General features: G+C 42.7%; 1 protein-coding gene and 1 pseudogene across 11 annotated transcripts in view; one reads left to right on the plus strand and one right to left on the minus strand.

Annotated features, from left to right (window-relative positions):
- KIF1B (kinesin family member 1B) overlaps positions 1-22068 on the plus strand; it is a 325658-nt gene that overhangs the window by 171582 nt on the left and 132008 nt on the right. For 8 of the 11 annotated variants that reach the window (XR_011073456.1, XM_068538849.1, XM_068538851.1 and 5 more), the window contains exon 1: positions 7996-8344. The exons of 1 other annotated variant lie outside the window; for it this stretch is intronic. The gene's annotated coding sequence lies outside the window, so the exon portion shown is untranslated. Of the gene's footprint in view, positions 1-7995; positions 8345-9953; positions 10075-22068 lie in introns of those variants that run through there. 2 more of the 11 variants (XM_068538850.1, XM_068538858.1) reach the window with 2 other exon arrangements.
- On the minus strand, positions 16414-16644 carry LOC137760834 (small nuclear ribonucleoprotein G pseudogene; annotated as a pseudogene).

The raw sequence follows: 22068 nt of genomic DNA on the forward strand, positions 1-22068 counted from the left end.
AGACAATACCAGAATTCAGTTTTTGTATTAGTTTGGTTTTTGGAGATAGCTAAAAGTCGTTCTGATCCAAGTGTTATGAGACAGCCAGGTTTTTTGAGATCTTACACATGCTTTTAAAATTTTAACCCTTGTTGTAGCAAGCCTCACTTCTAGCGTTGCAATCCCCCCTTTCCAATTTGTTCCACTGATCTCATTGGCTAAAAATTCAGGCAGTGGAACTTGTTAGAATTAGTGGTGCAGGGGACTTCCCTGGTGGTCCAGTGGTTAAGACTTCACCTTCCAATGCAGGGGGTGTGGGTTCAATCCCTTGTTGGGGAGCTAGGATCCCACATGCCTCGTGGCCAAAAAACCAAAACATAAACAACAGAAACAGTACTGTAACAAATTCAATGAAGACTTTAAAAATGGTCCACAACAAAAAAAACCTTAAAAAAAAAAAGAATTAGTGGTGCAACATAAGTAAAGAGGTATTGAACGTGGGCCTGAGGATATTTCCAGTGAATAAGATGTTTGAGTTTTAAAACATCTATTTTGGTTGGTTTTCTTTTCCTTCCTTCTGGATTCTGGGTAGTTGAAGCCATCAAAAAAAATTAGTCCTCTGCAAACTAGAAGGCTTTCTTTGCTCATCGGTTTCCTGATGGAGTAGACTAACCAGTTCTAAAATATTTTCCTGTTTTGATTCTCTGATTCCAAATAACCTCAGCATAAGTGGTGTCACTGTATATTAATATTAATGAGTTAAACCAAACTGCATTCTATCGAAGTATTCACTGAAAAAAAGAGAGCACTTATTGATTTATCTTGAGCTCTAAATTGTTGTTATTTAATACAGTGTTTAATACAATCTGTACACACATACTTATATCAAATAGATGTTAACTAATTAATATTTACAAGGACTTTGTATAAAAAAACAGATCTGGGGACTTCCCTGGTGATCCAACGGCTGGGACTCCACGCTCCCAGTACAGGGGGTCCCGGTTCGATTCCCCATTGGGGAACTAGATCCTGCATGCATGCTGCAACTAAAGATCCCGCCTGCCGCAGCAAAGGTCCCACACACCGCAACTAAGACTCGGCACAGCCAAGTAAATAAATAAATACTAAAAATAAATAAATAGAACACACACACACACACACACACACACACACACAAAACCCCAGATCTTTTCTACTTCAACATGGCGACCTCCTATGTCCAAAAATATAAGCAGTTTCTATTTTTAAATGTGCAATATGATCCAAGACTTAAGTACATGTGTTACCTGATCTTGGTTAAAATAACCAGAAAATAATTCTCCTTATGGACATGGATAATTCTGCAGAGGGCTGCAGTCTTAATTCTCCCAGAAATGAAAATGAGCTCATCCTACATTTTTGTCAGTGCAAGTGGTGGCATGCGGCAGTTTTGTTGCCGTTGTTGTTGTTTTTTGCCACACCGTGTGGCCTGCGGGATCTTAGTTCCCCAACCAGGGATCGAACCCGTGCCCCCTGCAGTGGAAGCGTGGGGACCTAACCACTGGACCCCCCTTCCAGGGAATTCCCCATGCGGCAGCTTTGAATGAATACAGACTCTGAGTCAGGAAGCCCAACTGTTTGGCCAAGACGTGGTGGCCTTTTACATAGCAGGCTGTGAGACCAGAGCATCTTAAAACCAGGTCAGAGACAGGATTATGGCTCATGGTCTCCTGCACACTCAGCCCTTCACGCTTTGTCCAGCTGCCACTGGTCAGTCCCTCTGATCCAGCTGCTAACCCAGACTGCAGAGGATTACTGGTGGGATCAGAGCTGGGATGCCTTAGGACAAATATCGTTTTTATTTTTTATTTATTTATTTTTTAAAAAGTTTATTATTTATTTATTTAATTTATTTTTGGCTGCGTCGGGTCTTAGTTGCAGCACACGGACTCTCTAGTGGAGGCGCGCGAGCTCTGTAGTTGTGGTGCGTGGGCTTAGTTGCCCTGCAGCATGTGGAATCCTAGTTCCCTGGCCAGGGATCGAACCCACGTCCCCTGCATTGGAAGGCAGATTCTTTACCACCGGACCACCAGGGAAGTTCCCAAATATCGTTTTTAAATGATGAAGTATTTTGTAACAGGCAGTACAGGATAGAGACTAACATAATGATACCCACCCACGTATCCACACCCAACTCTGTCAACATTCCCATCCTCGGATCATTTTTTTTCCCAAGAAATAAAATATTACAGATGGAGTTGATGCTTCTTGTGTCCTGCTTCCTTTCTTTTCTCTCTCTTGGGATAACTTATATTCTGAATTTGGTGATTATCATTCTCACCCATGTTTTCGACTGTACATGAATGTAGTCCTATATACACTATACATAGGACACTATATAGTATAGTGTTCTTCTGCATGTTTTCAAACTTTATATATAAATGATATTATACGGCACACAGAAATTTTTTTTTTTTTTTTTTTTTTACTCAGCTTCATGTTTTTGAGATAAGCCATTGTGCTGGGTATTTACCAATTGTTTCTCAGCCCTGTACCCACCCTTCTGTAGTCTGTATTTCTCAAGCTCCTTTGCCAGTTGGTTTCCCTTTGGGTTCTGCCAAGTAAGAGGTATTGAGATGAGAGAAGTCATGGTTTTTCTTTCATTTTTGCTCCTTCCTTTCTTCTGGTGCTTTCTCCTGATGCAGCGGCCGCTCCTCTTCATCCCCAGCTCCAGTCCTGGCCCCTCCTCGAGTCTCCTAGCTTTGGTGACACCCCATCCTCCTTTTTGTTCTCCCAATGCTCATGGGTGTAGCACCTTCCTACAGTTTCTAGTCTCTGAGTTATAATCCCGTCTCCCTTTTTTTTCTCTTTGAGCCTGGGAGCATCGGGATAACAAGTTCACCTATTAAATCTGCTGTGTTTGTAACAACTATCATGGTTCCTGTTTCCTGACTGGGCCCTGACTGCTAAAGGTGTGTTGTTTTTTTTTTTTTTTTTTTTTTTTAAGAGTTTGGTTAACAGTATTTAAATTTATTTATTTATTTATTTATTATTTTTGGCTGTGTTGGGTCTTCGTTTCTGTGGGAGGGCTTTCTCTAGATGTGGCGAGCGGGGGCCACTCTTCATCGCGGCGTGCGGGCCTCTCACTATCGTGGCCTCTCTTGTTGCGGAGCACAGGCTCCAGACGCGCAGGCTCAGTAGTTGTGGCTCATGGGCCCATTTGCTCCGCAGCATGTGGGATCTTCCCAGACCAGGGCTCGAACCCGTGTGCCCTGCATCGGCAGGCAGACTCTCAACCACTGCGCCACCAGGGAAGCCCAAGGTGTGTTGTTAAATGTAGCTCTTGGGAGTTCCCTGGCGGTCCAGTGGTTAGGACTCAGCACTTTCACTGCTGGGGCCCCGGGTTCAATCCCTGGTCAGGGAACTAAGATCCTGCAAGCCACGAGGCACAGCCAAAAAAAAAAAAAAAAAAGGTAGCTCTGGATCATTCTTTTTTTTTGGATCATTCTTTTTACTGCCATGTAGTATTCTATTATATGACTATATCACAATTTATTCATCCATTCTCCTGCTGATGGACATTTCCATTTTTCCCTATTACAAACAATATTGCAAACACCATTCTTGTATCTGTTTCCTTATCTACCTATGCAAGAGTTTCTCTAGGGTATATACTGGAGGAGGAATTGCTGGGTTAGAGGGCTATGCTCATCTTCTATTTGCCTGGTTGTTAACAATGTCGGGCCATTTCACTCCCTGACATCACTTGGTGTTGTTACGCTTTTCATTTCTGGCAATTAGATGGATGTGGTATGCTATCTCATTTCCAGTGAGTTAGGTGTCTTTTCATACCTTCCTCTGTGAATTCTCTTTTCTTTCTTCCTTCTTCTTTTTTTTTTGCGGCCGATCTTAGTTCCCTAACCAGGTACTGAACCTCAGCCCTTGGTAGTGAAAGCACTGAGTCCTAACCACTGGACTGCCAGGGAATCCCCCCCTCTGTGAATTTTCTACTCGTAACCTTTTGCACATTTTTTTTCTGCTAGGTTGTTTATATTTTCATACTGATTTGTATTATTGTAAATTGATTGAATTTCTTTATATATTCTGAATGCTTCATTGGTGAAATGTGTTGCAAATGTATTTTTCCAATCTATGGTTTGTTGTTTGCTTTGTTTTACGATATCTTTTGTTATATAGAAGTGTTTTCTAAAAATTATAGTCAAATTCATCAGTCCTTTGTGATTAATACTTTTTTCTCTTTTTATCTCAAGGTCATAAAAATATTTTATATTTCCTACTAAACCATTTACAGTTTTGCTTTTCTTTTTTTTAATTAATTTATTTTATTTTATTTATTTTATTTTTGGCTGCGTTGGGTCTTCGTTGCTGTGCGCGGGCTTTCTCTAGTTGCGGCGAGCGGCCGCTACTGTTCGTTGCGGTGCGTGAGCTTCTCATTGCGGCGGCTTCTCTTTGTTGCAGGGCACGGGCTCTAGACGCATGGACTTCAGTAGTTGTGGCACATGGGCTCAGTAGTTGTGGCTTGCGGGCTCTAGAGCGCAGGCTCAGTAGTTGTGGCGCCCAGGCTTAGGCGCTCCACGGCATGTGGGATCTTCCCGGACCAGGGCTCGAACCCGTGTCCCCTGCGTTGGCAGGCGGATTCTTAACCACTGCGCCACCAGGGAAGCCCAGTTTTGTTTTTCTGATTTAGGCTTTCAGTCCACCTGAAATTTATTTTTTGTATGGTGTGATGTAAGGATCACATTTTTTACCATATAGTTAAGCAATTATTCCACATCAGTTATTATCATTTATAGTTTATCATTTCTCCATTGATTTGTAATGCCAGTGCTGTCATATGTTATATTCCCATATGCACGTGGGCTGTTTCTAGACTCTATTCTGTTCCATTTCTGTATTTGTATATTCTTGTGCCAATGCAACAGAATTCTAATTAGTATGATGCTACAGAAAATCTTACTAACTTATGGGCAAATCCCCACACCTCATTCTTCAAAATTGCCATGGATATTCTTGGATTTGTTCTAGCATATGATTTTTTCAAAATGGACATGGAATAGATTTACCATTTGAATTTTACCATCACCTTGTCAAATTCCATGAAAAATCCTGTTGAAATACTCACTGAAATTATAGGACTTCCCTGATGGTCCAGTGGTTAAGAATCCACCTGCCAATGCAAGGGGCACAGGTTCGATCCCTGGTCTGGGAAGATCCCACATGCCACGGGGCAGCTAAACCCATGCACCACAACTACTGAGCCTGCGCTCTAGAGCCCATGAGCCACAACTAGTGAGCCCGTGTGCTGCAACTACTGAAGCCCGCGTGCCTAGAGCCCGTGCTCCACAACAAGAGAAGCCACCACAATGAGAAGCCCGCGCACCGCAACGAAGAGTAGTCCCCGCTTGCCACGACTAGACAAAGCCTGCATGCAGCAAGAAGACCCAACGCAGCCAAAAAAAAGGAAAAAAAAAAAAAAAGAAATTACGTTGAGTTTATAGACTAACTTGGAAAGAAGTGACATCTTTATAATATTTTCTTCCTGCCCCCAAATAAAGAATACAGTACCTCTATTTATTTAGGTCTTCTTTAATGTGTTTCAACAATACAGTTGTATAACTTCTTTCCATATGGGTCTTGTTCATCTTTTGTCAACTTATCCTTAAACATTTAATAGTTTTATTGCTATTTTTAACAGAATCTCTTTATATCACGTCTTCTAGTTGGCTATTCCTAACGAAAAGGAGCACTTTGGATTTTTGTATATTGATCTTGTATCCAGAAACCTTATTAGTTGTGGTAGCATGGCTGTGTGCATCACATTAATAAATCTTTTGGTGTTCTTTCCTTGTATCCTAGGGATAACTCTACTGGGCCATGGCTAAGTTCAATTTCCTAGTACTTTCTGACTTTAGAGAGGTGCCTTTGTACAAAATCTGTAATCTGAGAAACTGAAGGGCTCTGCAGAGTGACTTCATCTGTCAGAGGGGCAAAATGCTTATGCAGACCAGGCTATTTTCATCTTGAAACCTAGAACAGTCTAATCTGCCTCTATTGACCCTTCTCTGTGTGCTTTTGCTTAATTTGTCTAGGGCTGATTACCACCACATTCCCTTCACTGTTTTAGATTCTTTTTAATTTAAGCTCCATTGAGAGCTCAAACAATATTAACTACCATCCAGGTTTTTGTAACTCTCCATGGTGCTTATCAGAGTACTTATGCAAAGAGCTCTTTATTTAAGGAAAAAGTTGGTTTCTACTGATGAATTGATGAGCTTCTGTTTATTAACTCATTGTAAGCTCATTTTTGTGTTGGCCTTTAGGAAGCTAGGAGCTGGGTTTTGTGCTCAGTGGTGGCACATTCCCTTGACTGTTTTGTTTTGTTTTTTTTAAAATAAATTTATTTATTTTATTTTTGGCTGCGTTGGGTCTTTGTTGCTGTGTGCGGGCTTTCTCTAGTAGCGGTGAGCGGCGGCTACTCTTCATTGCGGTGGCTTCTCTTGTTGTGGAGCTCGGGCTCTAGGCGCGCGGGCTTCAGTAGTTGTGGCTCGCGGGCTCTAGAGCGCAGGCTCAGTAGTTGTGGCGCACGGTCTTAGTTGCTCCGCGGCATGTGCGGATCTTCCTGGACCAGGAGTCGAACCTGTGTCCCCTGCATTGGCAGGCAGATTCTTAACCACTGCGCCACCAGGGAAGCCCTTGACTCTCGTTTTTAATATTATTTTCTCTTTCTATGTGTTCCCCTTATTCAGACAGTGCCCCCACCATAGAGCCTTTTATTATTTAAAAAAATTATTAACTTTACTCCTACTTTAACGCTATATAGTTTTATTGTTTGTACGCTTCAGTGTAAGCTATGTCAAATCCTTTTGTGGATAGGTGAAGTTTAAATTCTAAATGAAATGAGAAATGTTCAATAGATGTTGACTGGATGGCGAGCATGAGGACTTTAGCGGGGGTGGAAATCTTCCAAAATTATTAGTGTAGAAACTTAATTTTGATGTTTTAGCGTCTATGCTTATAAAGAAGGCTTTTTAAATCCAATATTGTATTGAATTCAGGGGGAAAAATCCGATTTTACTTTAAATTTCTGCTAGTAAATCAAAAAGCATTTCACAACCTTATGAAATAGTGATGCTTGGCATGATAATTTCACATATTACCGCTGAATTAATATTTTGTTAAGTACTGAATTGTACCTCTCATGAACAGTTGTGGGCTTTTTCTTTTGAGCTGAATCTAAACCTGACTTTTAAAAATCGCTACCAGAGCTCTTGTGTTCTCCGGGTTTCTGAATTCCAATAACCCTCCTTCAAGGGCATCTCCCAGATGGGAGCTCGGTCGGTTAACTCGGGGCGATACAAAGCATTTTGTTCTTTTACTCGCGGCCCTTACTCGGTCTCCCAAGGAGACAAGTTGAATGCCCACTAAGTCATGCTTTTCCATTACTCATTCGGCCTTTTCTCCCAAGGTGGCGTGTGGGAGGTGTTGTGATCGGGCTCGATAAGAATAGGCCGGGGGGCTTTCTGCGGGATCATACACTCATCCCTTTGCGTGTTTCAGCTCCGACTGCGCCGCGTTCGGCGGCTTCAACGCGTGAGATGTTTTCCAAACGGACAATGACTCCACCACACTCGGCCGCCTCCCACAATCGTCTCTGCTCCTCTGGCCCCCACAGTCCCTCCCCGCCCCACTTAGGCTTGCTTTGTCCCCTTACAAGGCGGATGATCGGGTTAGCCCGGCGCGCCTGCTGCCGACTTACGCCCTTCGGGGGTCAACCTGGAGGGGACTCCGGGCACAGCCTTCGCCCACGCCGCACCCCCGCACCCGCTCCGGCTTCTGAGCCACCAGGGGGCGCCCCGCCGTCTCCGCCTCTCCTCGCCGCATCCCTTCTCCGGCTTCCCCTGCGATTGGCCGGCCACCCCGAGCTCTGCAACCCGATTGGCCGCTGCCCGCGTCAGTCGCGGGCGCAAGGGCGGGCGGAGGTGACGCGCGGCGGTCGGGCTCCGGGCGGTGTCCGGCGCCGGCGGCTGCAGGCGGAGCTTCGCGAGGACCGACGCGGGGTAGTCAGACGGCGGCGGTGTTGGGAGGTGCCAGCGTGAGGCCGAGCCGCTCCCCGACCGCCGAAGCCGCCACCGCCGGACTTCGCCGCGCCCCGGTCTCTCGCGCTCCCGCCCTCCGCCCGCCGCGGCTCTCGGTGCGGGGCTGGCCCGATGCGTGATGGGGCTGCCGAGCGGCGCCCTGCGGCTCTCGGCGGCCGCTGCTCGCGCTGAGGAGCGTCGGTGCCGGGCTCCCCGCGCCCCCGCGCGCCGCGGCGCTTGCTGATCTGGCCGGCCCGCCCGCCCATCCGTCTGTCCGCAGCGCGGCTGAGGTAAGGCGGGGGGCGGGGAGGGCGGCGGGGGGAGCTTCGCCGCCGGCCTGAGGAGGGGGCCGCCCGGGGGGAGGGGCGGCCGGGGCAGGGGCCGGCGGGGTCCGAGCGGGGGAAGCTCCGAGCCGGGCCGGAGCCGCGAGTACTGAGGGCGCTGCCCCACCGGGGCAACGGGTGGGGTGGGGCGGGGCGGGGTCGGGGAGCCTCGGCCTCGGGGGTGGGGGACCGTCCCCACGAGCCCCGGGCTTGGGTCCAGCGGCCTGCCGGGTCCCGCGCAGCGCCCCGCACCAGCCCTCCGCTCCGGCCGTGCCCAGAGGTCAGCCGAGCCGCCGCTGTCGGCCCGTTCGCCGGGCTCTCTGCGCATATTGCGGCTCTGCTCCGTCTTGAAGCTACCCTTTCTTATTTCCCCCATCGCCTCTCCCCCGTTTTGGTTGGCATCGGGGCTTCGGCTAGGAATGTGGTTGGGCCCTTTTGCCAGATGAAGGCAGGAGCGGGCATCGCGTGGGAGGGGGGAGCCGATGGCGCAAGGACTGGAGAGGAGGGGCGCGGTGGGAAGGGAGGGGGCTTGTTGGATGCTGGCCAGCCGTGGGGAGGCTGGTGTGGTCTCGGCGATCGGCAGCCCGGGATTACTCTAGCAGCCATATTGGGAGGATGATCTGACAAATCCTTTAGGAGCCAGGTCCGGTTGCTGGAAGGCACCGAGTGACAGCCCTGGCAGCTTTCAGGGTGACGGGCCGCACCACAGCCAAACTGGGGGGGTTGGGAGGTTGCTCCAGCGAGCCAGTCATTGTTCGTGCCACACAAAACATTACGGGCCCTAAAACCAGAATGGAACTCCAAAATCACTTTTTCTCCTTGGTGAATTGTTAATTGAGCTTCCAGGGCAGAGTGCCTTCAAGATTCCATTCTTGTTGGGGTGAAATGATGGGTTTCTGTGTTCGTCTTCTATGGCCAGGGCTATGGACACAGAAGGGATGGCGATGCCTGACTTGTACAGAGGCAGATCTGAGGATTGCTAAGGCCAATTTATCAGGATGGAGGCCTGGAATTAGTATGTTGCGTCGGGTGGATAGATGTTCAGAGTAGCTCAGTATGCAGAGGTGAAGTAAACTGGAATATTCTGATGATGGTAGAGGCTTGCAGCAGTATTTCTGAGGCCGCAGGTTGTCATCTTTGTGGAATCTCGAGGTAGCTGAAATTAGATAGTCAACAGATCCCTTGCTCACATATCTCTTACTGTTCTAGGCAGCTGTTCTGCTGATACTGAACGTGTTTTGTGTCTTTGATGGGTCTGTCTGAGCCCCATGAAAGTATGGTGATTGGATCTGAATAGCTCTTAAGAGGTGATATCGTGGTGGATATTTTATATAAAGGCTGGCATTTTGTCAGCTTAGCTTAGTCATGATAAAATCTTGTGTTCTCTAAGAAACCAGGTGATGCTTCCTAGTTAACTTGGTATAGCTGTTGGATTATGAGGCAAGTGAAATTGGTAATGTACAATTTAAGGATGGAATATGAAGACTGCACACATGTTGGCGTTGTAAAAAAGATCTGGATATGATCAATAAGTATTCAGTGTGAGCCTATAAATCTGTCTTTTCCTACATCCTAGATGTGGAAAAGTCCTGGAGAGTGGCATGCCCGCCTTCTTTGTGCCCTTCGCTTTCATTCAAACTCCATTCCTTAATGAATAAATTCCTGTAACTAAAGTTGAACTACTTAAACATTGTCAGGTAAGGTTTTCTAAGAAAAGTCTTAACACTTTATTTTCTATTTTATCAGTAAGCTTTCCTTTTAAAACTTGGTTGAATCAAACATGGCTTCAACGGAAATTAGTGTTTTTTGCATTATGTTAACATGCGAGAAATACAGAATGTCTGTTTTTAAATTCCATGCCCCAATTAAGAAATATTTCTAAGATTTAAATTTTGACATTGACTTTATTAGTAAAAAAGACCTGAAGAATTGTGGTTAAACATAATTTCAGCATTTGGTAAAATCAGACCTGATTGTGAGTCTGATTTGGAGGCAAGATTTTGTGAGTCTGTGCAGCTCTGCTCTGATGAATGTTTTTCCAAAGTTTATCCAATTAAGTATAGCTTCTAAGCAAACTTTCCTTTTCAAGACCAGATATGAATGCAGTTTTCCTTTTTTCTTTTGTTTCTCTTTCCCACTTTGAATTTGTGCAGGGAATAAACTGCCAAGAAGAGTGCCAACAGAGTCTCTCCAAGGCCAAAGCTTTCTAGCTCACATCCCGCTTTGGTCTTGTCCTGGGTACAAAGTAAAGGACGACAAAGGGCCCCTGCCTTGTTTGTAAACCCCCTTCCCAGGCTGCTGATCACAGCAGGTCTTTTCCAGGAGTAAGCATATCCCTTTGGTCTTGTAAACTGATGTGATATAATTTCACAAGGCTCTGAAGGGAAAGGTATAGCATATCTACTTCATGTAGTTCTCTTTAAAAGATGGCCTTGTTGGAACAGATACTGGTGAATTTCTGGAGTTCATAAAAGAGTGTGAATAAATACACATTTAGAACTTTTTTGTCGTGCAGCTTCTCAGTAGAAGATAAATGAAACAGATGTGACTGTAATAGCAAAAACCTTCCAAGGGTGCTTTGGACTTCTGAGTTGGACTTTTCGATTAATGGCCCAGTAATTCTTTTATGCTCACTTCTAGGACATTCATTACCAGTTAATTAAGAGTGTGTGTAGAGATTTAGTTCTTTACTCTCAAGGAAGTTTCACTTTACCATATGCCTGTGGATATGGTAAGATCAAGTTAACTCCAACTCCTTTCTGTTTTAGTACAGTTTAGTGTATTTCTGCCCTTGCCATGGTGGTTTCCATGATTTTCAGTCAGAGCCTCTTCCCTCTCTGTATTGCCATATAATACTTAACTATCTAATACTCGATTGGTACTTTTGTTATCGTTTTGTAGTGGTTTGTATATATGTTTTAAGTCACAAGATTGTAAATGTCTGATAGATTTTAGAATTTTTTTACATATGATATCACATTTTTTACGCCAAAGTGTATCATTCAACTACACCATCACCTACCATTGCTCTGTTTGACGACTTGGCTTACTTCTCCCTTCCATCCGAATTTCTGACATCATCCTGACAGATATCCGTGACTGTATAAACAACAACCACAACAACAATAATGATAAAATAGCTTACTCATATTGGGCTCTTTCTATGTGCCAGGCTCTTTTCTAACCACTTTACATTTACTCACTAACTTAATCTTTATAACAACCGTATAAAATAGATACAGTTATCCCCATTTTACAGATGAAGAAACTGAGACAGAGGCTAAATGACTTCCCCAGGGTCACTAGAAGTAGTAAGTGACCACTATGCTGATCTTCCTTTATAACTACTCTTAACTTTAAAATTCCTTGACTTCAGCTCAAGCAAACGTTGGCTTCATTCTGTTCCAGTAACTCAGTATTGTGACCATATCTTCTGACATGTCATCACCTTCAGATCTTCAACTATGATAATCTACAGCTCTCACTTTAGTAGTCTCGCTGTGTGTTCTCCCACCTCAAGTCTTTGGTCCATTGGCCCCTTTCAGATTTTGCTTCTTTGTCTTCCTTTTCTCCACTGTGATTTCCGGGTGCATTGCCTCAGCCATTTTCTTACTAGCACTTGAAGTTTTTAATTCTTCTTTATTGTTCTGCAAGACCCACCGTGCCGATGCCAGCCTTGCATCATTCCTATCATCCGTAGCCTCTCTTTTTTACCCTGTGTCATGGAGAAACCTCACACAATGCTGGGGATTCGTGCCACAGCTGATGTGTAGTCTTAGGTTTCCCCTGAGTCTGTCTTTGGTGTCTGTCAAAGCATTTCTGCTCAGTTCCCTCCCCCGTTCACCACACTGGCTTTTCAAAAATCTTGACCGTTTTAGTTAGGCCTCCCCACTGCCCCATATTTGGCACAAACCTTACCTATAACCTCATAGGAAAGAAAAGGCGTGAATTCCCCCACTTCCCCTTCCTTTGCTTACAAACTTCTCTGCCTTTTTTTTTTCTTTTTCTTTTTTAACATCTTTATTGGAGTATAATTGCTTTACAATGTTGTATTAATTTCTGCTGTATAACAAAGTGAATCAGCTATACATATACATATATCCCCATATCCCCTCCCTCTTGTGTCTCCCCCCCATCCTCCCTACCCCACCCCTCTAGGTGGTCACAAAGCCCCGAGCTGATCTCCCCGTGCCCATAAATCTTTATAGCCTTCTGACATTGAATGAATTGATAGGTTTGATCTAATTTTCTCTTCTCTGAAGTTAAAAGCAAGTCCTCATTTGATTTTATTTTTCTGAGGAAATACATTCCTTGGATACAGCAACTCTGAATACCAACCACAGCAGTACCTGCTTTGACGATCTTGCCTGCTGTGTTAGCATGAAATAATTATGCTGGAGCCTGAACAGCCTCATTTGCTTTATCACATAATCATGTACCAAGCAGGCATCTTTTCTGAGAAAATACTGAAAACTTCTGGTGCCTTCCTTCCTACCATAATTAGAAAACAATTCAAACTACCCTCGCTCTCCATAGTGAGGTCCTTGGCTCTGCTGTCCCCCACCCCACGCCAAACGCTCACATTCTGCCTTCTTTCTTACCCTCTTTCCTCCAGTCTCAGGGGAGAGGTTACTCTCTCTGACTTCAGCTAACTCCTTGGCTTGTGTTTTGTGTATCACTGCCTTTTCTAATCTTTGGGGACTTGCTGTGTTGGCTACTTTTCTTTCCCTCTTTCGCTGTTTCCCCCCACACAGTTCCTTGAACACAGGAGGCGCAGTCCCACAATAGGGCCTTTGCTCTGACTCTTTCTTCCACTTGGAACACTCTTTGCCTGAAATCTGCTTGGCTAATTCCTTTACCTCCTTCAGGTCTTTGCTTAAACCTCACTACCTCAACAGGCCTATTTTGACCTCATTTATGCACCTGCATGGCACCCCTTCCAACCACACTCCTGAGCCCCCTGACTTTGCTGTACTTTTCCTCCTTCATAACGCTTATAATCACCGAACATTCTGTGTAATAACTTAAGTTATTATTTTAATGTCCCCTCTCCCCTACTAGAAGGAAAACTCCTCCATGGCAAGGATGTTTATCTGTTTTGTTCACTGATTTATCCCAGACTCCTGGAACTGCCTGTCACATTGTAGGCACCTCATAAATAGCTGCTGAATAAAGGATAGAAACATCCAAGTCTTTCGTATTAATAAAATGGGGTGGGGAGGAGAAAAATTCCTCCTTCATTCCTGTTCCCTCCTGGCTGTCTCTCCTGTCCTCACAGCCAGCTTCTGGAAACAGTGAGGATACTTGCATTTCCAATTCCTTCCCTCCTAATTACTCCCCAGCCCACCACAGACTAGCTGCCGTGATTCCCCACTTCACCAGCACTGCTCATGCTCTGGGTTCCAGCCCTTTGTTGCTGACACCGGGGGCCACGCCTCAGGCCTGTGCTGTATTGAAAGTGTTGCTCACTTCACTCCCTCCTTTGTCTGCTTCTGTTTTGTGGGGCTGGTTGCAGTCTCCTGGGCCTCGTGCTTTTCTGGCCACTCACTTGGCTATCATTCATTCAACACAAATTTTTGTATAACTTTTAAAGGCTTACCTTATTTGTTTTTAAGAACTAGAATTTTGACTACATAACATATTTTCAATGTTAAAATAAATAGCAGATTAGGCTATTACAGGAAAGTTTTATTTAGTTATAATTTATATCACTTACTGCTTTTAAAAAGGTTTTGAGCAGCTTACCACAATACTATATAGACAGTGAGGCTGTTAAATATGGAGAAGAAACAAAAATCTATGTGACAGGAGGAAAAAGTAAATATACAAATTACAACAATTTGTATATGTGTAAGTTTGTATAGTGTGGTTATTGTAACTTAGTTTTGAAACTTTTGAAAGTCAAGATAAAAAGGGAAAGAGAAATTATACACTTTTCATTCTGGTAAAAGAAAGCTATTGATTTGTCAAGAGGAACTTTTTTTCTGGTAATGAATTCTAAAGAAATTCTAAGAGAAAAGTGTTATAGACATCCTGATAGATATACGTACTAAGTGTTTTCAGCAGGTCTTTAAGTAAAAGGAAGAAATGTTCTTCAAAGACCTATTTAAGAAAAGTAATCCACCTGCTTTCCGTTCTGAGAATACAACATTAAAATATAACTTAAGTCTTTTCTATGAAGGATATGACTAACGTGGTTCAGGTATATAACTTTATGTAAAGATAAGTCTGAGTATCCCAGCAGAAAACTCATTATTTAATAACCCTGGTGAGAACCTGGAATACTTGTATTCTGTGTTGTCATCTCAGTGAAAACATACCTGTTAAACTTTGGGTTCTGCGGCAAGATTGACACATTGTTGACACATGGAAAAGTCTGACCTGCGTTCTTGCCCAGCTAGTGAGCTACCTACCAGGCAGGTAGGTGCGGTCACAGGCAGATTTCAGAAAGAAAGAACCTTGCCTCATACCAAATTTGAATTAACCTCTGACTGAAACTTCCATTTCTACATCATAGCCGAGCTGAGTTCATTTTAACCTGGACAATTCCAGGAGTAGCTGTTGTCATCCACTTTGACAATAGAAGAGCTTCCGTGGAATATTGGGATTTGAGTGGCAGAGCTCCCAGTGGTTCTACTAAAAGAAAATTATAGGATGTGGCTTCAGATATTAAAATGAATTGGCTTACTAGATAGAGCTTAGTATTAACCATCCAAACAGTGAAAGATAAGAAAACAATGGAAAACTTTAGAGTAGTTTATTTTTTTTATTTTTTTATTTATTTATTTTTTTAATGCTATTCTTGTCTGCTTACATTCTTTTTATGTATGTATGTATGTATGGCTGTGTTGGGTCTTCGTTTCTGTGCGAGGGCTTTCTCTAGTTGTGGCAAGCGGGGGCCACTCTTCATCGCGGTGCGGGGGCCACTCTTCATCGCGGTGTGCGGGCCTCTCACTATCGCGGCCTCTCGTTGCCGAGCACAGGCTCCAGACGCGCAGGCTCAGTAATTGTGGCTCACGGGCCGAGTTGCTCCGCGGCATGTGGGATCCTCCCAGACCAGGGCTCGAACCCGCGTCCCCTGCATTGGCAGGCAGACTCCCAACCACTGCGCCACCAGGGAAGCCCTAGAGTAGTTTATTTTAAGCCTTAGGCCATAGGAGCTGTTGTTTCTGGATGTACTTCTTCATTTATGAGAATAAAATCATGTCACCAGTAAAAAGGAAGGTTCTTGATTTCTTAATTGCAGTGACAGGAAGACATGTATCTAATAAATCTAAAAATTGTTTCAGGTTATTTTCTATAGTGGTTAAAACAGTTGGGGAGCCTGACTGAGCTAGTGTAATCTCATTTGAGATTGAAAATCTGATCTGTCAGGAAACTTCCTGTGCAGTCTGATTCTTGGCATTGGGTTAGAATGCAGAAAGAGGTTTTTCTAACGTGATCCATTTTGAGCTTTCACAGCTTGGCTCATGGCTGATTTTTATCCACAGAGTCAAAGACCAAGAATAGACATACATACACACACAAAATTCATATACACACAAAAATGAATTCTCACATTTTGGGGGCCATTTTGTCAGTATAGCCATGGTCAGTGACACAGAATATTGGATCCTAAAGCCTGCTTGGTCCTCAAGGAGAGTATTAGACCAAGAGATGCAAAACTTTAATAATAACAAGGAAATTTTCACACCCTCTCAAAACGGGCTCATTAGCTACAGATACTTATTTTGGAGTATCCATTTATTCTTTCTTATAATTCATTCTTTTTTTCTTTTTTGGTTGTGCTGCAAGGCTTGTGGGATCTTAGTTCCCTGACCAGGGATTGAACCTGGGCCCTCGGCAGTGAAAGCACCGAGTCCTAACCACTGGACTGCCAGGAATTCCCTAATTCATTCTTTTTTTTTTTTGACTATTACAGAAGTTTAACAAAAAAGTTCAGTAAGAAAATGTACATGACCCAATTTTCATCGTAGTAAAATGTGGAGAGGGGACATATGGAAGCAGTTGATTTCTCTGGTGAAGACAACCATTGTTCATACTCGTTCCAAGGCTTCTAACATGATGATACTATTTCCTCGTATGACCACCATTCCATTATTGTTCTGTTGCCTACTAGTTGCCATCTCCACACATTCATCTATCACAAGATTCATAAAGGGATCAAATCCCCTCAGTATTCCTTGGACATGTCTGCCACCATTTAATTTCAATGATAACTTCTTGTCCATAAATTTCTTCAAGTCTGGAGGGTGAGCTTTGCTCATGATGTCTACTCAATGAGCTCAGAGATGCCTCCAAATGGAATTCGAGTTGTCCCTCACCCCTAATTCATTCTTTAAAATGTAATTCACTAGAAAAGATTATCTTTTAAATAGACTGCTTGTTGATATTGTAAATTTGCGGGGATATAGCAAATTGTGTGAATGTTGAATTTAAAAAGACTGAATTTCTTGGTTAAATTCTGTTTTCAGTTGTGACAAACATGTACTGAATAAAGTATCAATGTATGAGAGTTAAGTAAACTACTGAACTGCAACGTAGGGCAGAATGAAATAAGTAGAAAAATGAGGAATCAACACAACATTTTTAGGGAGCAAAGAGAAAGAAGGTATGACTTTAGCTTAGAAAGGGGGATGTTAAGGAACACATGACTTAATGCTTCCTGCTTCATGGTGACAGTTGACCTTGTCTTCAAAAGATATGGACTTGTAATAGGTTAGAAGGGAGAGTGAGCTTCCAAACCTCACATGCTTGGTGTAGTAAGAGGTGCTTGGTGGAGAAGGCTTAAAGTTGGGCAGTGAAAACAGACTGGGGAAGGAGGTTGGATTGTGGAGGCCCATGAATTTTTAGGTTGTGTTCTGAGGCCATGGAAACCAACTGAACGCTTTTAAGGAGAGGGAACGACATGCATTGACCTCTGTTTTAGGAATATAACCCTGGCTGTTTTCTATAAAAAAGGGATATTGCAAAACCCAACCAACCAAAAATCTAAGATTATTTCATTCTTGTTTTTTCACTTTGCTGAGAAGTCAGTTAGTCTTCTCCTTAGGCTCCTAATAATCCAGAATGCCTCTGAGGGCAAGAGAGAATTGCACAAGGTCAAAGTTAAGCAACTGTGCAAAAATTTAGAAAAATTCAAATGAATTAGATCTAAATGTTTTATTATCCCTTTACTGTTAGTGAAGGCTTCTGGAATTTTTGCTCCATTCCACTTTCCTAATGCTTCTAATCGTATGTCATAAGGAAGGAAAACTGGTCAGAGGAACAGCCTAGAACTGAGGCTGTGTAAGTGATTTAGAGTTATGTATGGTTGCCTTTCCTACCTGCCTTTGGCTCTATAAAACTTGGAAAATGTATTGTAATTTTTATTGTTTTCCTATAACTTCTTAAAAATATTCTGTAATTATTGTTTCTCACTGAAATTTAAACTTGATTTCAGATTTATATAATTGGTAATTTTTTAAAAGGATCAGGGAGTTTTGAAACTGTAATTCTTTGATGGACATCCATTATAAAAGAGATACTCTTTGTAGTTGTAGGGAAGTAACAAAGTAACACTTTCTGTAGTCCACTTAACTGTAGTTTCTTATTACTGTATAAAATTTTAACTCACTTGTGAAGATGCTTGCAGTTTTACCACAGGACAGTTAAATCAGAAAAAAAAAAAAATGTACTTAGGTTCAGGTTGTTTCGGGAAAGTAATTTAAAAATGTACATATCCAAAGAAGAATGACTAAAAGCGTGACTAAAAGCATGACTAAAATTCTGTCTTGTCCTCAAGGAACTTAAAATTTACAGCAGAGATAAGAAAAACAGGGCTCCCTTGGTGGCGCAGTGGTTAAGAATCTGCCTGCCAATGCAGGGTACACGGGTTCGAGCCCCGGTCCGGGAAGATCCCACATGCCGCCGAGCAACTAAGCCCGTGTGCCACAACTACTGAGCCTGCGCTCTAGAGCCTGTGAGCCACAACTACTGAGCCCGCGTGCTGCAACTACTGAAGCCCATGCTCCCTACAGCCCGTGCTCCACAACAAGAGAAGCCACCACAATAAGGCCGTGCACCGCAAAGAAGAGTAGCCCCCGCTCGCCACAACTAGAGAAAGGCCGTGCGCAGCAATGAAGACCCAACACAGCCAAAAACAAGAAAAATAAAATAAATTTATTAAAAAACAAAAAACAAATAACTTATTTTGCCCTAGGTAAGGTCAATGAGTTGAGAAGTATTAAATGGAGAAGCGTTTGCATTTGGTTTGCAAGGTGGGGAGAATTATGAAAGCTTTAGAAATAAGTAGCATATGAGAAGGTCCTGGAAGAAAAATTGGATTTTGAGAAGAACAGGAGAGGCGGAAGGGTACAGTAGGTAGAAGGAGCATTGGAGCAAAGGCACAGGGACAGAAAAACATGAGATGCTTTCAGGAAGCCCTCTGGTGGGTGGTTGTTAAGGGAAGTGGATGGAAGGCAGTGTTTTGTGGGCTTGTAAAAATAGGTGGTTTATGTTACAGAACACATTGAATGCCACTGGTGGGGAGTTCAGTCATTGCTTGGTAGACAGTAGAGAAACAGGACAGTGACATGAAGAGACCTGTGTGTTAGGAGTGTGAATCTGGCAGCATTGCATAGTATGGATGGAATAGATGAAAATGGCAGTGTTGTGTAGTATGGTTGGGGTAGGAGGAAGAAAGAGAAAAAGTGGTTAAGATGATTAACAGTCTTGGGTGAGATGTACTGAAGGCATAAGAGGGATGGTATGGCGGTGGTAGAAATGGAGAGAGAGATTTTATAGGTGGAAGCCATGTAATTTGGTAGTTGATTAGATGGATGGAGGAAGCAAGCTTTTTGGCCTGTGTGGGAACAGGAGAATGGTGAGAACATTAAAAGAAATAGAAAAGAGGTGGAAGAGCTGGGGGAGGTGGAGAGATGTTTGGGCTTTGGGTGTGTTAGGTTGAATGGTATGCCGGGAGGCTAGCTGGGTAGAAGAGTGAAACAACTATTGAAAAGTATATGTGTGGAGGACTTTAAGTAGTAAAGAGGTTAGTATTTCGGCTCCTAGTACTTTATGTCTAAATAGTACTTTATAATCTAAAGCTCAGCAAGGAGGTTTCAGCCTTTGTTGTCGGTTTGTAAGTTAGTTAGCAGCATTCAACATTTTGGTAGGCCCTGGATAGAACACAAAAGAAGAAAGTTTTGTTTTTTTAAAATTTACATATCTACAATATTCATTAATTGTCAACATTTAAGTCTCTTTTATTACCACCCCTTCCCCCCAAATCATGCTATTTAATTGAAGAAACTGGGTGACTTGAACTGTAGATTTTTCTGTATTCTGGGTTTGGCTGATTGTATCTTCCAGGTATCATTTAAATTGTTTCTTTGCTACCTATATGTCCTATAAACTGAGGCTTGATTCTATCAGTTTTTTTTTTAAGGGGAGTGGGATAATATTTACTAAGTGGTGCCCTGTGTTTCCTACTGCAGCACATCAGGAGGCATAGGCCACCTACGTGTCCCACTTTTAGTGATGTTAAGACTGATGATCGTTTGGTTCAGATTTTGTCAGCCTAATTCATACAATATAATGTTCCCATATCAACCAACCTTTTGTTTAAGGCTTTTTTAGTAGATAGTGATGATGCAGAGAACCTTTATGTTAGTAGTGTTGGGAAATGGTGACATTCTAATTCTGTCATTTCTTCTGCATTTATTAGTCAGACTCTTTCTCTAAAGAAGAACTTGCCCTCGTTGTCTATTTGACTGTCCTGCAATATAGCTTATACAGGATACACAGACTGGACGCATGCTCCATTCTTTTGTTTTATTTGCCAGTTTTCAGAATAATGAGGTTTTTGAAAGTATCGTTATGAACTCATGAATTTATATATTTAATGTTTTTCAGTCCACATGCAGTGTGTTTGTATGTATTTTTACGCTCCAATTATCCCATCTTTGTCCAGTGGGAGTCCTTTAAGTTGGCACTTGTGTCTTTTTGCCATGACCCCATTCGTCTTTGATTTCTTGCTTGTGGTCATACTAAGCTGTCCCAGAATCATCTCGAAATTTCTTGCCCAGACTTGGAATTAGCCACTTTTTTCAAGGAACCCAAGTTCAAAGAGATTTTTGAAGGAATAGGATATTCACTTTGGGAAGCTATTAAAGAACGTACAAGCTAGAATATAGTCATGTAAAATGATAGCAGTGCTCTCACAATGTGTTTGGGAGTGTAAGTGCTGTAGGAAATACCAGTGATTCCTGGAATGTTTGGGTGGTCATTTGGAAGAGTTAAGACTGGAGCTGGGCCATCAAGTAGAGGAGAAAACGAAGATTCATAGATCTGTTGTAGGGGGGAGATTGTTAGAAGGTGTGAAAGAACGTGTGTGGAATAGTAAAGGAGCTTGACTAGAATACAGAGTACCTTGACTGATCTTGTAAGTGTTGGGGAGTAAGAAAAGATTCTTGGGTTTGGAAGTGAAATTGAAAGTCATGCTTTAGGGGGCTTCCCTGGTGGTCCAGTGATTTATAAGACTCCGAGCTTCCAGTGTAGGGGGCGCAGGTTCAATCCCTGGTCTGGGAACTAGGATCCTACATGCCGCGTGGCACGGCCAAAATAAATAAGTAAAAAAAAAAAAAAAAAAAGATGTAGTCTTTAAAAAAAAAAGTCATGCTTTAGAAAGGTTAATATTGCAGTAGGGTTAAGCAGTTGAGTAGAGTTCTCAGCTGGAGGTTTACAACATAATCTTTAGAAAATGAACAAAACAAAACAACCCATACCTGGACCCTATCTCGAAACGGGGAGTCTAGGCTCATTTGCTTTTCAAAAGACCCCTGTGTGATTGTTTTGTGCAAATCCTGCCCCTCTCCCCCCATTTAAGGACTATTGGATTAAATCTAAAAGCTCAAAGATTAGTTTCTTTATTGCAAGTACGCTAGGCATGAGGTAGTAAGGACATGGATTAAGGTTAGGGCAATGGGAATGAGAGGAAGGAAGGGATAGAAGAATGGAAATTTATGTTTTAAAAGTTTTCATATGGTATTTCATTAATAATATTAGCACTAATGAAAGGATTCAAAGAGAAGGAAGTAAAGATGACTCCAAGATTTATGGTATGGGTCCAGATAGAAATGGGAAGATTGGCAGAGATTGCTCGTTTGGGGGAGAAGATAATGGGACATACTGAGTGTTGAGATGATGGCTGTGTATTAAAGTGGACTCTGGGGGGTTGAAATGTGTTGTGTGTCTTGCTTTTTGTGAATGTTTCATTCACTCTCTTTTGACAAAGTATTCAACTAGTGACTATAGGTCATGCTGTATCGATTGGAAGGGTTAATAACACTAAGCTTTCATTTAATAAATGTGATTAAAATAAATGTTTGATGTATTAAAAAAAGAACCATCTGTTTATTGTAAAATAAAATGTGAAACAGACTGGAAAAAACATTGCAGCAAATATAAAAAGATTAATATCAATAAATATTGTAATCATTTGAAACACAAACAAAAAAAGTCAGTAAACCAGGTAGAGGACTTGAACAGATAATTCTCACAGTTGGGAAATATAATTCATTAATTCAATCCTTCAGCAAACATGTAGTGAGCTCTTTCATCAGATATTGTTTTAAGTGCTGGCAAACAAGGTCTCTGAGCATTCTGGTGGTGGTGTGAGAGACAGACAATAGACATGGTCCAAAAACCAA

The sequence above is a fragment of the Eschrichtius robustus genome, chromosome 3, assembly GCF_028021215.1.
Source record: "Eschrichtius robustus isolate mEscRob2 chromosome 3, mEscRob2.pri, whole genome shotgun sequence".
NCBI lineage: Eukaryota > Metazoa > Chordata > Mammalia > Artiodactyla > Eschrichtiidae > Eschrichtius > Eschrichtius robustus.